Raw genomic sequence first — 15,916 nt, forward strand, 5'->3', positions numbered from 1 at the left:
GTATCCATGTAGATGTAGATGGCAAGAATGAGGACTGCCTCACTCACACAATCTCATGTGGCTATACTATAGAATTCATTCCACGGATATCCACAAAATTATCTAAGCTGAATTTCCCAGTCCACAATAAAATACAGATCTCCACGCCATAAGATTGGAAAACGTGATTTACAGACCATGCGGGCCATTAAACTAAAATATGCTATGTCTGAGTGATGAAAAATGTACAGAAAGAAGTACCCAAAACCATACTTGGAGCACAAACAAACCGGAGTTGACGTTACTCCAAATACAGAATGCGACCTCCAGAAAACGATGGCATCACAGGAAAAATTCGAATACTAGGTAGTGACGAATTGTAATTAGATAATAACTGGGTGGTACCGTATAACACAGTACCTTTCCAAGTGTTCCAAGCACACACAAACGTAGAATACTGCAATTCAGTGAACTCCATCAAATACGTCTGTAAGTATGTGAGCAGTAGTAGTGACATGGCAGTATTTCAAATAGCCAAAGACAGCGAACAACAACACAGAAACGACGAGATATTCATGTACCAAACGGGATGATTCATCAACACTATCGAAGTAGCATGGCAGATTTTCTGTTTTCCCAATATACGAATGCGACCCAACTGCGCAACATCTAGCAGCACATTTGTTTAATGGCCAGACAGTCTACTTCACAAAAGAAACCGCCAGGAAAATAGCAAGCGAACCAATCAGAACTCAACATTAACAGCATTATACCATTTGTGCCAAACGGGTTCCACTCGCGGAAACATTACTATATGTGAAGTCCCAAACTATACAAGAAATCTCTTTCAACGATAAAAACAAGAAATGCCAGTAGCAGATCAACCAGGTATCATGAAAACTTGTGCAGCAGGCCGAGTATACACCGTACATCCGAACAACGCCGAATATTTTTATCTCCGGACGTTGATACACGACGTATGTTGACCGACAAGTTACACAGATCCGGAGACTGCTGACGGTTACCTACGTCAGACGTATAGAGAAGCGTACCAAAGCTTGGGGTTATTGGAAAACGATAATCACTTGGAATTAACACCACAATAAGTTTCACTCATGGCCTCAACTGAAAAATGAGAGACTTATTCACCATAATTCTAACAAGGAATATAACAAACTATACCAGATTCGTCAGGCTCTGGCATGCGAAATCTCAAGGCCATCTGGACAGGGTGAACTTCTTAAGCAAGCTAACATTATCCTCTGGGACCAATGCACAATGGCACATAAAATACCTCTGGTAGCCATGCACAGGAAATTGTAAGACTTGAGAGGAAACACTGATGTGATTAAGGAACTGTATTCAGACTCTCAGCAGATTTTCGACAAACACTTCCAGTTATCCCAAAAGTCAACACCAGCATACGAGAATAATAGATGCTTAAAAAAATCACATCTCATGTGTGGCCACAAGTACAAATACTGGAACTAACAAAAATTATGAGAGTTGAGCTACCAAAAGACGAAACAACAGAACATTTTGCTCAACAACTTTTACGAATGAGCGAAGGCACATATCCTACTGCCCAGACGACTGGCCTCACTAACCTCAACATTCTGCAGCATAGCCACTGCCTAAAAAGAATTCATCGACCAAATGATTTTAAGCATTGTTCACAACTATGCTAATCTGGACTGGCTATTTGAAAGGGCAATTCTGGCAACAAAAAATAGTATTGTTGACGATATCAACATTAACTTGCAAAGGAAAATTCCAATTAAGAGATAATATACAAATCGATTGAGACAATGGACGTTGAAGATCGTTTGAACATCCCTACAGAGAATCTAAACTCCTCGCAAGTGCCAGAAATCCCATTACACTGCTTTCAACTTAAAATTGGGTCTCCGATCATACTACCCAGAAATCTCAACTCATCAAAACTATGTAATGGAATAAGGATGATCGTCAAACAGCTATCGAATAACATCGTCGACGCCGAATTTATGACAGTAAAGTACAAAGAACACGCACTATTTATCCCCAAAAGATCACTGATTCCTACTGAACTGCCATTCCAATTTAAAAGACGGCAATTTCCGAAGAAATTAGCCTATGGAGCAAGGACAAAATTTAAAATATTGAAGCATCAGCTTGAAAGACTCTTGCTTCTTTCAAGGTGAACTATCCGTAGCTCTCGAGCAGGAATTTCGACAAAATTGTACGTAAATACCCCAGATAATAAAATGAAAAGTTTTGTTTATAAACAAGAATTGTAAATAATTACAATATCTTGTCAGTAATTTTCTTCTTTTATACTTTAACAAGAATTGTAAATAGTTATAATATGTTTTCAATAAAGTATTTTACCTCTTAATTCCAGCTACCACACAATCTCGGATCAAGCTCATATCAGTCAGCAGCAGCTTGCCGAAACTCAAACAGCCACAGGGAAGTAACCGACTTTGACACATATTGCGAATTCCTAACCAGGAGCGAATTATGGAGTTTCATGTGTATAATTTGGTATTTTAGTTTCTTGAGTTTCTGCGTGTTAATTTAATATTTAATTGGTACAGTTCTCGCGTTTTTGTTTGCAACGAAAAGTAAACCAATTTTGTGACAAATTACAAGTTCCCAGTCAGTAGCGAATTAGGTAGTCTCACTTGTGCTTCGGTATTTCAGTTTTTGAATCTCTGCATATTAATCAAATGTATTTGGCACAGTTCTTGCGTTTTCGTCAGTATCTACAGTAGAGTTCCGCAGCATGTGTCGAAATTCCTTTTTTCTGTGTAGCGTTGTTTTCCAGGGCCTTTAGTATAGATAGGAACTGTGATGGTCGTGTGTGGATGCAAGCCGAGTTGGTTACACTTCGTCTCAGCTCCAGGCTGTGATGGCTTCTCTTTCACAACTTGAAGCTGCAGTGGATGTGCATCACTGTTGTGTGACAGCCGTGCGGATCCAACGGACGTCCAGCACATCAAGTCCACTGATCGTTCCGCACCGATAACCAGCCCGGTTACTGCTTGCACTGAGGTTGATAATTCACCCATGGTCGAGTGGGACGTCGCCTTAGAGCGTATCAGATGGTGAAAGACTTAACAAGGGGCCGCACGTAAGGCCTCTCTGCTTAGTCTGACAGGTTCCAGAACTGTCTGTGGCTGACACTGTCCCTCAGCCAAACACAGTTGCCTGTCCTGTTTCAAAGAGAACTGGGCATGCAAGATACAGTCAATCACAGAGGGTGGGATTACTGGTAGTTGGGAGCTCCAATGTCAGGCGCGGTATGAGGCCACTTAAGGACATGGCTGCGAAGGAGGAGGACAAAGCCAATGTGCACTCCGTGCACAACCCAGGTGGAGTCATTCCTGACGTGCAAAAGAGACCTTCTAGATGCCATGAAGAGCACATGGTGCAACCAACTGTAGGGGTGCTCGCGTTGGTGCCAATGATAAATGTCGCTTTGGAATGGAAGAGGTTCTTTCTATTTTCAAGCGGATAACAGAAGTGCTAAAGGCTGCCATTGTTGCTTGCTAGACGAAAGCAGAGCTCACCATTGGCAGCATAGTTGACAAAACAGAATACGGGCCTCTGGTACAGAGCCGAGCGGGGGGCGGAACCAAAGGCTCAAACGGTTCTGTGACCGTGCAGGCGGCAGAGTCCTAAACTTCCGCCAGATGGTGGTGGGGTTCGGGTTTCGCTGAATAGGTCCACCTACACGCAGGAGGTGGCTACACGGGTATCAGGGGCTGTGTGGCATGGACTGGGCGGCTTTTAGGTTAGAGGGTCTCGAGGAAATACAAAAACGTCTTTAATATCAAAGGGAGCAGGTCAAACATAGGAAGAATGTAGATACCGGAACCATCAGTGTAACAGTTGCAAATTGTCGGAGCTGTGTTGGGAAAGTACCAGAGCTCCAAGCGCTAACAGAAAGCACAGATCCTTAAATAGTTATAGGCAAAAAAGTTGGCTAAAGCCTGAGATAAGTTCAGCCGAAGTTTCTCCGAAGGACCAACAGCGTTCCGAAAGGATAGGCTAAACACGGTTGGCGGTGGCGTGTTTCCTGCTGTTAGAAGTAGTTTACCTTGTAACAAATTTGAAGGAGATAGTTCTTGTGAGTTAGTATGGGCAGAGGTCATTCTGGGATAAATTAATAATTGGATCCTTTTATCGACTTCCCAACTCAGATGATACAATTGCTGAAAGGTTCAAAGGAAACTTGAGTTTTATTTCAAACGTACCCAACTCATACGATAATAGTTGGTGGTAACTTTAATTTACCCTTGATACGGAGGCGAAAGTACAAGTTTAGATCTGGAGGTACGAATAAAACATCATCTGAAATTTTTCTGAACGCATTCTCTGAAAATGTTTTGGAGCAATTAGTTCATGAGCCCAGTCGAATAGTAAACGGTTGTGAAAACACACTTGACCTCTCGGCCACGAATAATGCTTAGCTAATAACGAGCATCGAAACGGATATGGAGATTAGCAAACACAGGGTTGTCGTAGCGAGACAGTATACTGTAACCCACAGATTCTCCAAAAGTAAACAAAAATATACCTATTCAAAAGCGCAGATAAATATTCATTTGACATCTTCCTGAGAGGCAATCTCAAGTCTTTCTAAATTAGCAATGCAAGTGTAGACCAGATGTGGCTTGAATTCAGAGAATTAGTATCGACAGTAATTGAGAGATTTATACCAAAAAAATTAACAAGCGACGGAGCTTATCCCTCTTGGTACACAGAACGGGTCTGAACACTGTTGTAGAAACAACGGAAAAAGCATGAAAATTTAAACGAATGCAAATTCTCCATGATCGGCAATCTTTTACAGAAGCTCGTAATTTAGAGGGAAAGCAATGTTACATGCTTGTAATCGTTAGCACAATGAAACTTTATCTCGAAACCTGGCAGAAAATCCAAAGAGATTCTGGTCATATGTAAAGTATGCTCCCGGCATGATACAGCCAATGCCTTTCCTGCGCGACGGCAGTGGAAGGGCTACCGACGACAAAGCAGAGCTCTAACCACAGCCTATCGAAATTCCTTCAGAAAAGAAGACGAAGTAAATAGTCCAGAAATCGAAGCAAGAACAGCTGCCTATAAGAGTAACATTGAAGTAAATATCCTCGGAGTAGTGAAGCAACTTAAACCATTTCATAAAAACAAATCTCTTGGTCCAGACTGTACACCAATTACGTTCCTTTCACAGTATGCTGATGCATTTTCTCCATGCTTAACAATCATATCCAACAGCTCGCTCGACGAAAGAACGTATCCAAAGAATGGAAAGGTGCAGAGGTCACACCAACATTCATGAAAGGTAATACAGTAATCCACTAATTTACAGGATCATATCATTAACGTCGATATGCAGCAGGATTTTTGAGCAAATTTTGTGTTCGAACACCATGAATAACCTGTAAGAGAACGGTCTACTTACACACAGTCAGCACGGATTTAGAATCATCGTCAAACACAGCTAGTTCTTTACACACACGATCTGTTTGAGTCCTACTGACAAGGAATTTCCAACTGATTCCGTATTTCTGGATTTCCGAAAGGCTATTGACACTGTACCATGCACGCAGCTTGTAGTGAAATTGCGTTCTTATGGAATATTGTCTCAGATATGTAACTGAATTCGTGAAAGGTCACAGTTCGTAGTAATTGACGGAAAATCATCGAGTAAAACAGATGTGATAACTGGCTTTCTCCAAGGTAGTGTTACAGGCTTTAATAACTTTTGTGTGGGATCTAAAATTTAAAAACCTCTCTCACACCGGCCTGATTTAGCTTCACTGATCAGGATAGTAAGAGCATGCGTATATTAAGGGAATTTTCATTGACAAAGCATGCTTATCACATTCACACAGTTCAATACTGTTCTATCCTGATTAAATTGAGCTTAACTTAAATTCCATAAGGCAGTCAAGCAATTTCGAAGTCTCGGTGCGTCGAAAATTGTCAGTCGATCTCCTGGAAACATTTGTAATAATTATTAACTTTCGGTGATCACATGGGGAAGACCGGAGATCTGCTGGTAAGACCGTGTTAGCCTCTTTATTTGAAGTAACTGGATATCTTGAGCATACAAAACGGCAGGTTCGTCCAGTGTAAATCAGACGTTCCCCACTGATCCCGTGCAACACAGCGTAGTAAGCAGACACTGTCAATAATAATCAGTTAAATAATACGCGAACACACTTACTTTAGTTTAGTTCATGTATTAAATTCCTTCTCATACAGAATCTCATCAAGATGGCGACTAGCTCAACAATACATACATGTACTTCCTAGAAGAAAGAACTCAACATGTCATTCTTAACGGTTCAAAATCTGCAGATGTAGAGGTAATTTCGGGAGTACCGCAAGGAAGCGTGATAGGACCTTTATTGTTTACAATATACATAAATGACTTAGTTGGCAACATCGGTAGCTCCGTGAGGCTATTTGCAGATGACACGGTTGTCTACAAGAAAGTAGCAACATCAGAAGACTCGTACGTACTCCAGGAAGACCTGCAGAGGATTAATGCATGGTGCGACAGCTGGCAGCTTTCCCTAAACGTAGATAAATGTAATATAATGCGCATACATAGGGGCAGAAATCCATTCCAGTACGATTATGCCATAGGTGGTAAATCATTGGAAGCGGTAACGACCGTAAAATACTTAGGAGTTACTATCCGGAGCGATCTGAAGTGGAATGATCACATAAAACAAATAGTGGGAAAAGCAGGCGCCAGGTTGAGATTCATAGGAAGAATTCTAAGAAAATGTGACTCATCGACGAAAGAAGTAGCTTACAAAACGCTTGTTCGTCCGATTCTTGAGTATTGCTCATCAGTATGGGACCCTTACCAGGTTGGATTAATAGAAGAGATAGACATGATCCAGCGAAAAGCAGCGCGATTCGTCATGGGGACATTTAGTCAGCGCGAGAGCGTTACGGAGATGCTGAACAAGCTCCAGTGGCGGACACTTCAAGAAAGGCGTTACGCAATACGGAGAGGTTTATTATCGAAATTACGAGAGAGCACATTCCGGGAAGAGATGGGCAACATATTACTACCGCCCACATATATCTCGCGTAATGATCACAACGAAAAGATCCGAGAAATTAGAGCAAATACGGATACTTACAAGCAGTCGTTCTTCCCACGCACAATTCGTGAATGGAACAGGGAAGGGGGGATCAGATAGTGGTACAATAAGTACCCTCCGCCACACACCGTAAGGTGGCTCGCGGAGTATAGATGTAGATGTAGATGTAATCGGCAAGAAGTCCCTATTCTTTTTCCTAAGAGAAAACATAGATAGCAGAGTAGCTATTCCATGGAGTAAATGGACGCTACAAGGAATAATTGGGCTTGAAACTACTTTGCATTGATAATCGGTAAGATAAGAAGAGATATTTCGAGATATGTGCTGAGTTGTATAATTTATAAAATTTCTGAAAATATCGCGGAGAGACCGCTGCAAGAGACATTACATCGCCCCTCGCAGCGAGCAAAGTTGATATGTATCCACTTTGCGAGCTAACTATTGGCTTAGCTAACTCGTTAGAATTTGTGGAACATACGTTCCTATAAATTTTGAGAAGTTAGTAAGATTTTTTTTTTTACAAGAATTGAAAGAGATTTTGTATCTTCGTTACTAGATACCTAGTTGTTGCTTTCACGTGTACTGGGGCATACCCGCATCCCAGGTACACAACCAGGGAAGATGGACTTATATAGTTGTTAATCAGGTCTACCTATTCAGGAACTGGCCTTCACAGGGAAACCCCGGAAATCTGGAGGCTTAGACCCCAACTAGGTATCACAGATGATAGGAAACACAGAATAATTTAGAAATTTGAGAGTTATCTAGAATTCATAGGAAAGATAAAATCTGCCTCATAGCCAAAAAAAAAATCTTTACACATGCAAATTTTTTTTTTCAATCTTCTGAAAAATTTTCTTCATCGATGTCTTGCTGAACTGCGGTGAAAGTGATCGAACAGGAACATGGGACACGGGACGGAGGACAGGCGTCGCATTGGCGTACTGGACAGGAGACGTAACGGATTTGAGAGACCAGAAGGAACCTCAGGAACAGGTACTCAGAATTGTGGCATGAAACATTCGAAATTCGTCTAAGGAATGGTCAATTATTAAAGATTCCTGGAAGAGAAGGGTTAGTCGAATTTTCCAGATTCATTTTGAACTGAAATATGGACCTGATCCATCCAATCTTCAATCTGAGGAATGGGAAAATCCATTCGTCTTATACTTTCCACACCTAGGTGTCTTAATCGATACTGTAGTTGCATAATATCACAACTCCAGATCGGAAAACAATTTTGAAAACGGATAATTTCATCCATCTTCTTGAGTAAGCCGAAAGGTTCTAATCCTGGTTTTAATGATTTATTGATTTAATTTGTTTTTTCGTTGGATTTTCCAGGTGTAAGTAGATCTGAATCTTTCCTAATTTGGTTTCAAGTGCGAATGTGGATAGCATGTCACAATATTAAAAACTTTATTATTTGAAACAATTTCCAAAAGAAATTATATCTTACTCATACATGATTAAAATGAAAATTTTCTGGAAGAGAACGTTTAATTAAGTCTTGCTGCATGACCTCATTAGCTGAAATTAATTTTTCTCTTTTATATTCCAAATGCCGCATTTTCTCATGAACATATATGAATGCAATATAACAATAAACAAATCCAACTGGAAAATGACACATTATTACAAATTCAATGAAGAATTAACTCTAATTTTATAAACACACACTAAGCTAGTTAATTAAATTCTCTTGAATAGAATTTAGCTCGCGCAAAGAAAAAACCAGCGAGTCTTTATATCTGTGGACAGTAGCAATCGATTCTAATTTCCTAACGCGGTTCATTTGTTCTCCTGTGAACTGTCAGTTTACAAACACTAACTTCAAACGCAAGCGCCGTATTCGATCATATAGTTTCAGTAAACTTATTCTCACTGGAGATTAATATTCCCTGAATGTATATTATTTCACACGCACAAGCTTCTTTGGTGATCATCGTGTAGACAGATAATCTGAGGAATGGGAAAATCCATTCGTCTTATACTTTCCACACCTAGGTGTCTTCACAGCAGCAATAGCTACAGTTCCACTTACTTTTGTAAATATTCCTATACTATCACAGAAGCAATCGCTTACTGTTCATTAAACTATCACAGATGCTTGGCAAGCTGTCATTTAACCTATCACAGTAGCTGAGGCATACTGTCCTTTGCACTTTTTTTTTAACACTCAATTACTTCATACAGACTTTTCATTTAATTTGAAATACTTTCCTTAAAAGTACCTCTTTAGGTCTACATGGGGAAATAATCCTTTTATTCTTCCAGAATCCGGATATGCTAATAAATACGCACCAGGATTCGGTATGTCAACTATTATATATGGACCTGTATAAATTAGAATCCATTTTCTGATGGTCTTCTTCAACCTTGATGACTTGATGTGTCTTCTTAAAAGAATTTTCTGTCCGATATTGAAAGTCTGAATCCGTTTGATGTTTCTGTTATGGATTTCCTTTCGCTGTCTTGCTTTCTCCGTAATATTAATGAGAGCATTGCGAATTTTTTCTTCCCATTACATTTTGGTGTCCTCGAGTTTAGGCAAGTTATCTACCCAAAAGTTCCTTTCGTTATCTCTGAACATCAGTTCATTCGAGGTAAAGTTTGTAGAACTATGAGGTAAATTATTATAAATCTGCTCAAACTCGGTCAAATAGTTTATCCAGGTAGTTTGTTTATCATGACAGTACGTTCTCATGAATCTGTTTAGTTCTCGGAAAACCTGTTCAATTAAATTCCCTTGTGGATGATAGCAAGATGTAAATATCTGTTTTATTCCTAGTTGTGATACTAATTTTCTCCATAAATATCCAGTAAATATCTTCGCATTGTTGGAGATTATAGGTTTTGGAATCCCTGCATGAGGAATGTATTCATTTACAAACTTTACTGCGGCAGCTCTTGCAGTTGCTGATTTTATAGGATATAGTTTAACATGTATGGAAGCGAAACATGGACGGTAAATAGTTTGGACAAGAAGAGATTAGAAGCTTTCGAAATGTGGTGCTACAGAAGAATGCTGAAGATTAGATGGTTATATCACGTAACTAATGAGGAAGTATTGAATATGATTGGGGAGAAGAGAAGTTTGTGGCACAACTTGACCAGAAGAAGGGATCGGTTGGTAGGACATGTTCTGAGGCATCAAGGGATCACCAATTTAGTATTGGAGGGCAGCGTGGAGGGTAAAAATCGTAGGGGGAGACCAAGAGATGAATACACTAAGCAGATTCAGAAGGATGTAGGTTGCAGTAGGTACTGGGAGATGAAGAAGCTTGCACAGGATAGAGTAGCATGGAGAGCTGCATTAAACCAGTCTCAGGACTGAAGACCACAACAACAACAGTTTAACATATTTTGTAAACACATCACAGAATCCAATAATGTACTTAACACCACCTATGGCTCTAGGAAGTGGTCCACAAATATCACATGATATAAGTGATGTTGGTGCATCAGGTATTATTGAGTGAAGCGCAATTTTATTTCCCTTGTTGTCCGGCTTTGCCTTTTGACAGAGAATACATTTCTGTATGACTTTGTGCACTTTTCGCCTTATATTTGGGAAGTAACAATAATATATAATCTTATTAGCACACTTTACAACACCAACATGACCCCAGGTCAAATGTGTAAACCAAATTAATCGTTCTTCATATTCTTCGGGTATGCAGACACACCACTTTGGATTCTCAGCCTTCCCAGATTTAAAAAATAAAATATTATTCACAAGTCGGTAGTATTCCAAATTGACCATAGGATTTTGCTGATTGAATTGTCGTATTATAGCATTCCATCGTCGATCCTTCTTCTGAAGCTGAGCCATTGTCTTACATAAATGAATATAATATAACTTGTAATTATTTTCTTGAAGAAGAAGCACTGGAAATTCTGCCTTATTATTTACATCCAGTTCAGGTGTTATTCCTTCTGGAGATCTTGACAACGCGTCAGCTATAATATTTTCTTTTCCGGCTACATGAGTAATTTGAAACTGATATTCTTGCAGCGCCAGCGTCCACCTTGATAAGCGAGGATGCAGCAACTTACAAGTTTGTAAAAAGGCTAGTGATTGGTGGTCACAATAAACAGTTATCCTTGAGCCATATACATAATAATTAAACCTTTTCAAAGACCAAATAACTGCTAAAGCTTCCAATTCCGTAGTGGTATATGCTCTTTCACAGGTGGATAAAACTCTGCTAGCAAATGCAATTGGACAAAAGGTTTTTACACCATCGATGTACCTAATTTGAAATAAACAAGATTCTAATCCGACATCTGATGAATCAGTGGCTAAACAGAATCCGACATTCATATCAGGGTGGTATAATAACGGAGCATTTATCAGTTGATCCTTAATTTCACAAAAAGCCTTTTCACAATCATGAGACCATTGCCATGGTACATCTTTCCTTAGGAGCCGGTTTAGTGCTTCGGAGTTCATTGCTAGACTTTTAATAAATCGACGAAAAAATGAAGCTAAGCCTATAAAGCCTTTCAGTTGTCTTCTGTTTCTTGGAGTTGGAAAATTTTTTATCGCACTAATCTTCGCTTCTGTTGGATGAATTCCTTTTGCATTAATCATATGTCCTAAGAATTTAATTCTCTGTAGAGAAAATTGGGATTTTTTCAGATTTGCAGTAATACCAGTTTGTTTGAACACAGCAAAAATCCTCCTAATAAGTTGTACATGTTCCTCCCAAGTTTTAGAGGCAATTAATAGATCGTCCACAAAAATTGTTATTCGACTGCATAGTTCTGGTCCTAGGGCATAGTACAACGCAGAAATAAAAACTCCAGAGCTGATATTGAGACCAAACGGAACGATCTTGAACTGATAGCTTCTCCCTCCATATATAAAAGCAGTATATTTTCATGAGTTCTTGTCTAACTGGACTTGCCAGAACGAACTTCTCAAATCAATACTGGTTAAATAGGATGTTGTTGTTGTTGTTGTGGTCTTCAATCCTGAGACCGGTTTGATGCAGCTCTCCACGCTAGTCTATCCTGTGCAAGCTTCTTCATCTCCCAGTACCTACTGCAACCTACATCCTTCTGAATCTGATAAGTGTATTCATCTCTTGTGGTCTCCCCCTACGATTTTTACCCTCCACGCTGCCCTCCAATACTAAATTGGTGATCCCTTGATGCCTCAGAACATGTCCCACCAACCGATCCCTTCTTCTGGTCAAGTTGTGCCACAAACTTCTCTTCTCCCCAATCCTATTCAATACTTCCTCATTAGTTATGTGATCTACCCATCTAATCTTCAGCATTCTTCTGTAGCACCACATTTCGAAAGCTTCTATTCTCTTCTTGTCCAAACTATTTACTGTCCATGTTTCACTTCCATACATGGCTACACTCCATACAAATACTTTCAGAAATGACTTCCTCACACTTAAATCTATACTCGATGTTAACAAATTTCTCTTCTTCAGAGACGCTTTCCTTGCCATTGCCAGTCTACATTTTATATCCTCTCTACTTCGACCATCATCAGTTATTTTGCTCCCCAAATAGCAAAACTCCTTTACCACTTTAAGTGTCTCATTTCCTAATCTAATACCCTCAACATCACCCGACTTAATTTGGCTACATTCCATTATCCTTGTTTTGCTTTTGTTGATGTTCATCTTATATCCTCCCTTCAAGACACCATCCATTCCATTCAACTGCTCTTCCAAGTCCTTTGCTGTCTCTGACAGAATTACAATGTCATCGGCGAACCTCAAAGTTTTTATTTCTTCTCCATGGATTTTAATACCTACTCCGAATTTTTCTTTTGTTTCCTTTACTGCTTGCTCAATATACAGATTGAATAACATCGGAGAGAGGCTACAACCCTGTCTTACTCCCTTCCCAACCACTGCTTCCCTTTCATGTCCCTCGACTCTTATAACTGCCATCTGGTTTCTGTACAAATTGTAAATAGCCTTTCGCTCCCTGTATTTTACCCCTGCCACCTTTAGAATTTGAAAGAGAGTATTCCAGTCAACATTGTCAAAAGCTTTCTCTAAGTCTACAAATGCTAGAAACGTAGGTTTGCCTTTCCTTAATCTATTTTCTAAGATGAGTCGTAGGGTCAGTATTGCCTCACGTGTTCCAGTATTTCTACGGAATCCAAACTGATCTTCCCCGAGGTCGGCTCCTACTAGTTTTTCCATTCGTCTGTAAAGAATTCGTGTTAGTATTTTGCAGCTGTGGCTTATTAAACTGATAGTTCGGTAATTTTCACATCTGTCAACACCTGCTCTCTTTGGGATTGGAATTATTATATTCTTCTTGAAGTCTGAGGGTATTTCGCCTGTTTCATACATCTTGCTCACCAGATGGTAGAGTTTTGTCAGGACTGGCTCTCCCAAGGCCGTCAGTAGTTCCAATGGAATGTTGTCTACTCCTGGGGCCTTGTTTCGACTCAGGTCTTTCAGTGCTCTGTCAAACTCTTCACGCAGTATCGTGTCTCCCATTTCATCTTCATCTACATCCTCTTCCATTTCCATAATATTGTCCTCAAGTACATCGCCCTTGTATAGACCCTCTATATACTCCTTCCACCTTTCTGCTTTCCCTTCTTTGCTTAGAACTGGGTTTCCATCTGAGCTCTTGATGTTCATACAAGTGGTTCTCTTATCTCCAAAGGTCTCTTTAATTTTCCTGTAGGCAGTATCTATCTTACCCCTAGTGAGATAAGCCTTTACATCCTTACATTTGTCCTCTAGCCATCCCTGCTTAGCCATTTTGCATTTCCTGTCGATCTCATTTTTGATACGTTTGTATTCCTTATTGCCTGCTTCATTTACTGCATTTTTATATTTTCTCCTTTCATCAATTAAATTCAATATTTCTTCTGTTACCCAGGGATTTCTACTAGCCCTCTTCTTTTTACCTACTTGATCCTCTGCTGCCTTCACTACTTCATCCCTCAAAGCTACCCATTCTTCTTCTATTGTATTTCTTTCCCCCATTCCTGTCAATTGTTCCCTTATGCTCTCCCTGAAACTCTGTACAACGTCTGGTTCTTTCAGTTTATCCAGTTCCCATCTCCTTAAATTCCCACCTTTTTGCAGTTTCTTCAGTTTTAATCTACAGGTCATAACCAATAGATTGTGGTCAGAGTCCACATCTGCCCCTGGAAATGTCTTACAATTTAAAACTTGGTTCCTAAATCTCTGTCTTACCATTATATAATCTATCTGATACCTTTTAGTATCTATCTTGGAATTTCTGTATTAACTCATCGATGTTCTCCGGATGTGTACGCATAGGTACTATAATTTTGTTAATTTCCCTTGCATCTAATACCAATCGAACTTCTTCTCCTGGCTTTGGTACAACAAGCAACGGAGAATAATATGGGCTGTTAGACGGTTCAATAAGATTCCAGTGTAACATTTTTTGTATCTCTTCCTGAACTGGTTGCTTTAATCGCCAGGGAATGGGATAGTGTGTGCGGCAAAATGTCTTATGGGGCTTAATCTGTAATGTACAAACATATCCTCTAATAATTCCGGGCTTTTCATCGAAAACTGACTCATATTCTGTTAATATATTGAATAATTGTTCCCTCTGACTATCCGTTAGGCAATCTGACTCAGCAATCTTCTGTTCGACTGTTTGTCTGAAATCCTCTTCTTGAATTGACTTGATCGGTAGTCGGTACATATTATTATTTTCAGCACAAATCAACTGCACAGCAGCACCACGGAAATATCGCTCATACACTGCCTCCTTTCTCAGTAAGGTCAGTGTAACAAATTGATCTTCGATTTTAAAATGCACCTTTCCTTCTACCAAGTCCAACTTGCAATTGCAGGCTTGCAAAGTTCCAATGCCAAGAATACAATCTACTAACAACTTTTCCACTACAAGGAATGTGCATTGTTTAGCTACATTTCCCAATTTTATCTCTATAAGCGTTTGTATCTTGACGTTCCGGGATTTTGCTCCCACTGCACCTATAACTCGGCAATTTTGTACTGGTAGGACAGGGATTTTCTTAATTTTACTAATTCTGCGAAACAAATTTCCGGATACTACGTCTGTAGATGAAGCTGTGTCCAATACTACATTGTTTAAAATTCCTCCCACCTCTGTGATGATCTCAGACACAGGAACCCTTTTATCTTCGACTACACAGGCCTCTAAGTCTCTCGTCAATTCATCTGTCATTAATTCGCCTTATTATATCTCAACATTGCCACGAAATTAATTTCGTTTAAAACAGGTTTGCCCCTTTTGTATTCCCCGGCCGACTTTACGGAGCATAAAGCGGCCCTCTTCAGTTTAAATGTCGATTATTATTTCCTCTTGAATCATCTACTAATTCTGTTATGACTGGTTGTTGTTGATGACTGGTTGTGTTATTTGCTTCAAATCGAGTGTCAGAATTTCTGTACGCATTATTATTATTTGAAAACTGCTGGTTCTGATAATCTCATGCATTTCCAAACATTGGGTTGTATTTGCGACCTGTTCGATTGTCTCTGAATCTGCCCCTCGCAGCACTGTTATTGAATTTTCCATTTCCGTTGCAATTGTTTCCGTTGAATCTCTGACTATTCCTAGTATAATAATTATTAAATCCGTTTCCATTCCGATTTGCATTTGGCGCCTCAATCGCTCTCCTCTGCATAACCGGTTGTCTTGGCCGATGTTCATCTTCCTCGATCATATCTATAGTGTCCAGCGTAGTCATAAAAGAGTCAAGGTCATGCTCATTAATATACAGCCTTCTATTCTGATGCTGGCCGGAAGTCGAGATTTTAATATGCCAATCACGTCTTGTAGAAGCATAGGCTTATCCCAATACC

The sequence above is a fragment of the Schistocerca cancellata genome, chromosome 6 (assembly GCF_023864275.1).
Source record: "Schistocerca cancellata isolate TAMUIC-IGC-003103 chromosome 6, iqSchCanc2.1, whole genome shotgun sequence".
Taxonomy (NCBI): domain Eukaryota; kingdom Metazoa; phylum Arthropoda; class Insecta; order Orthoptera; family Acrididae; genus Schistocerca; species Schistocerca cancellata.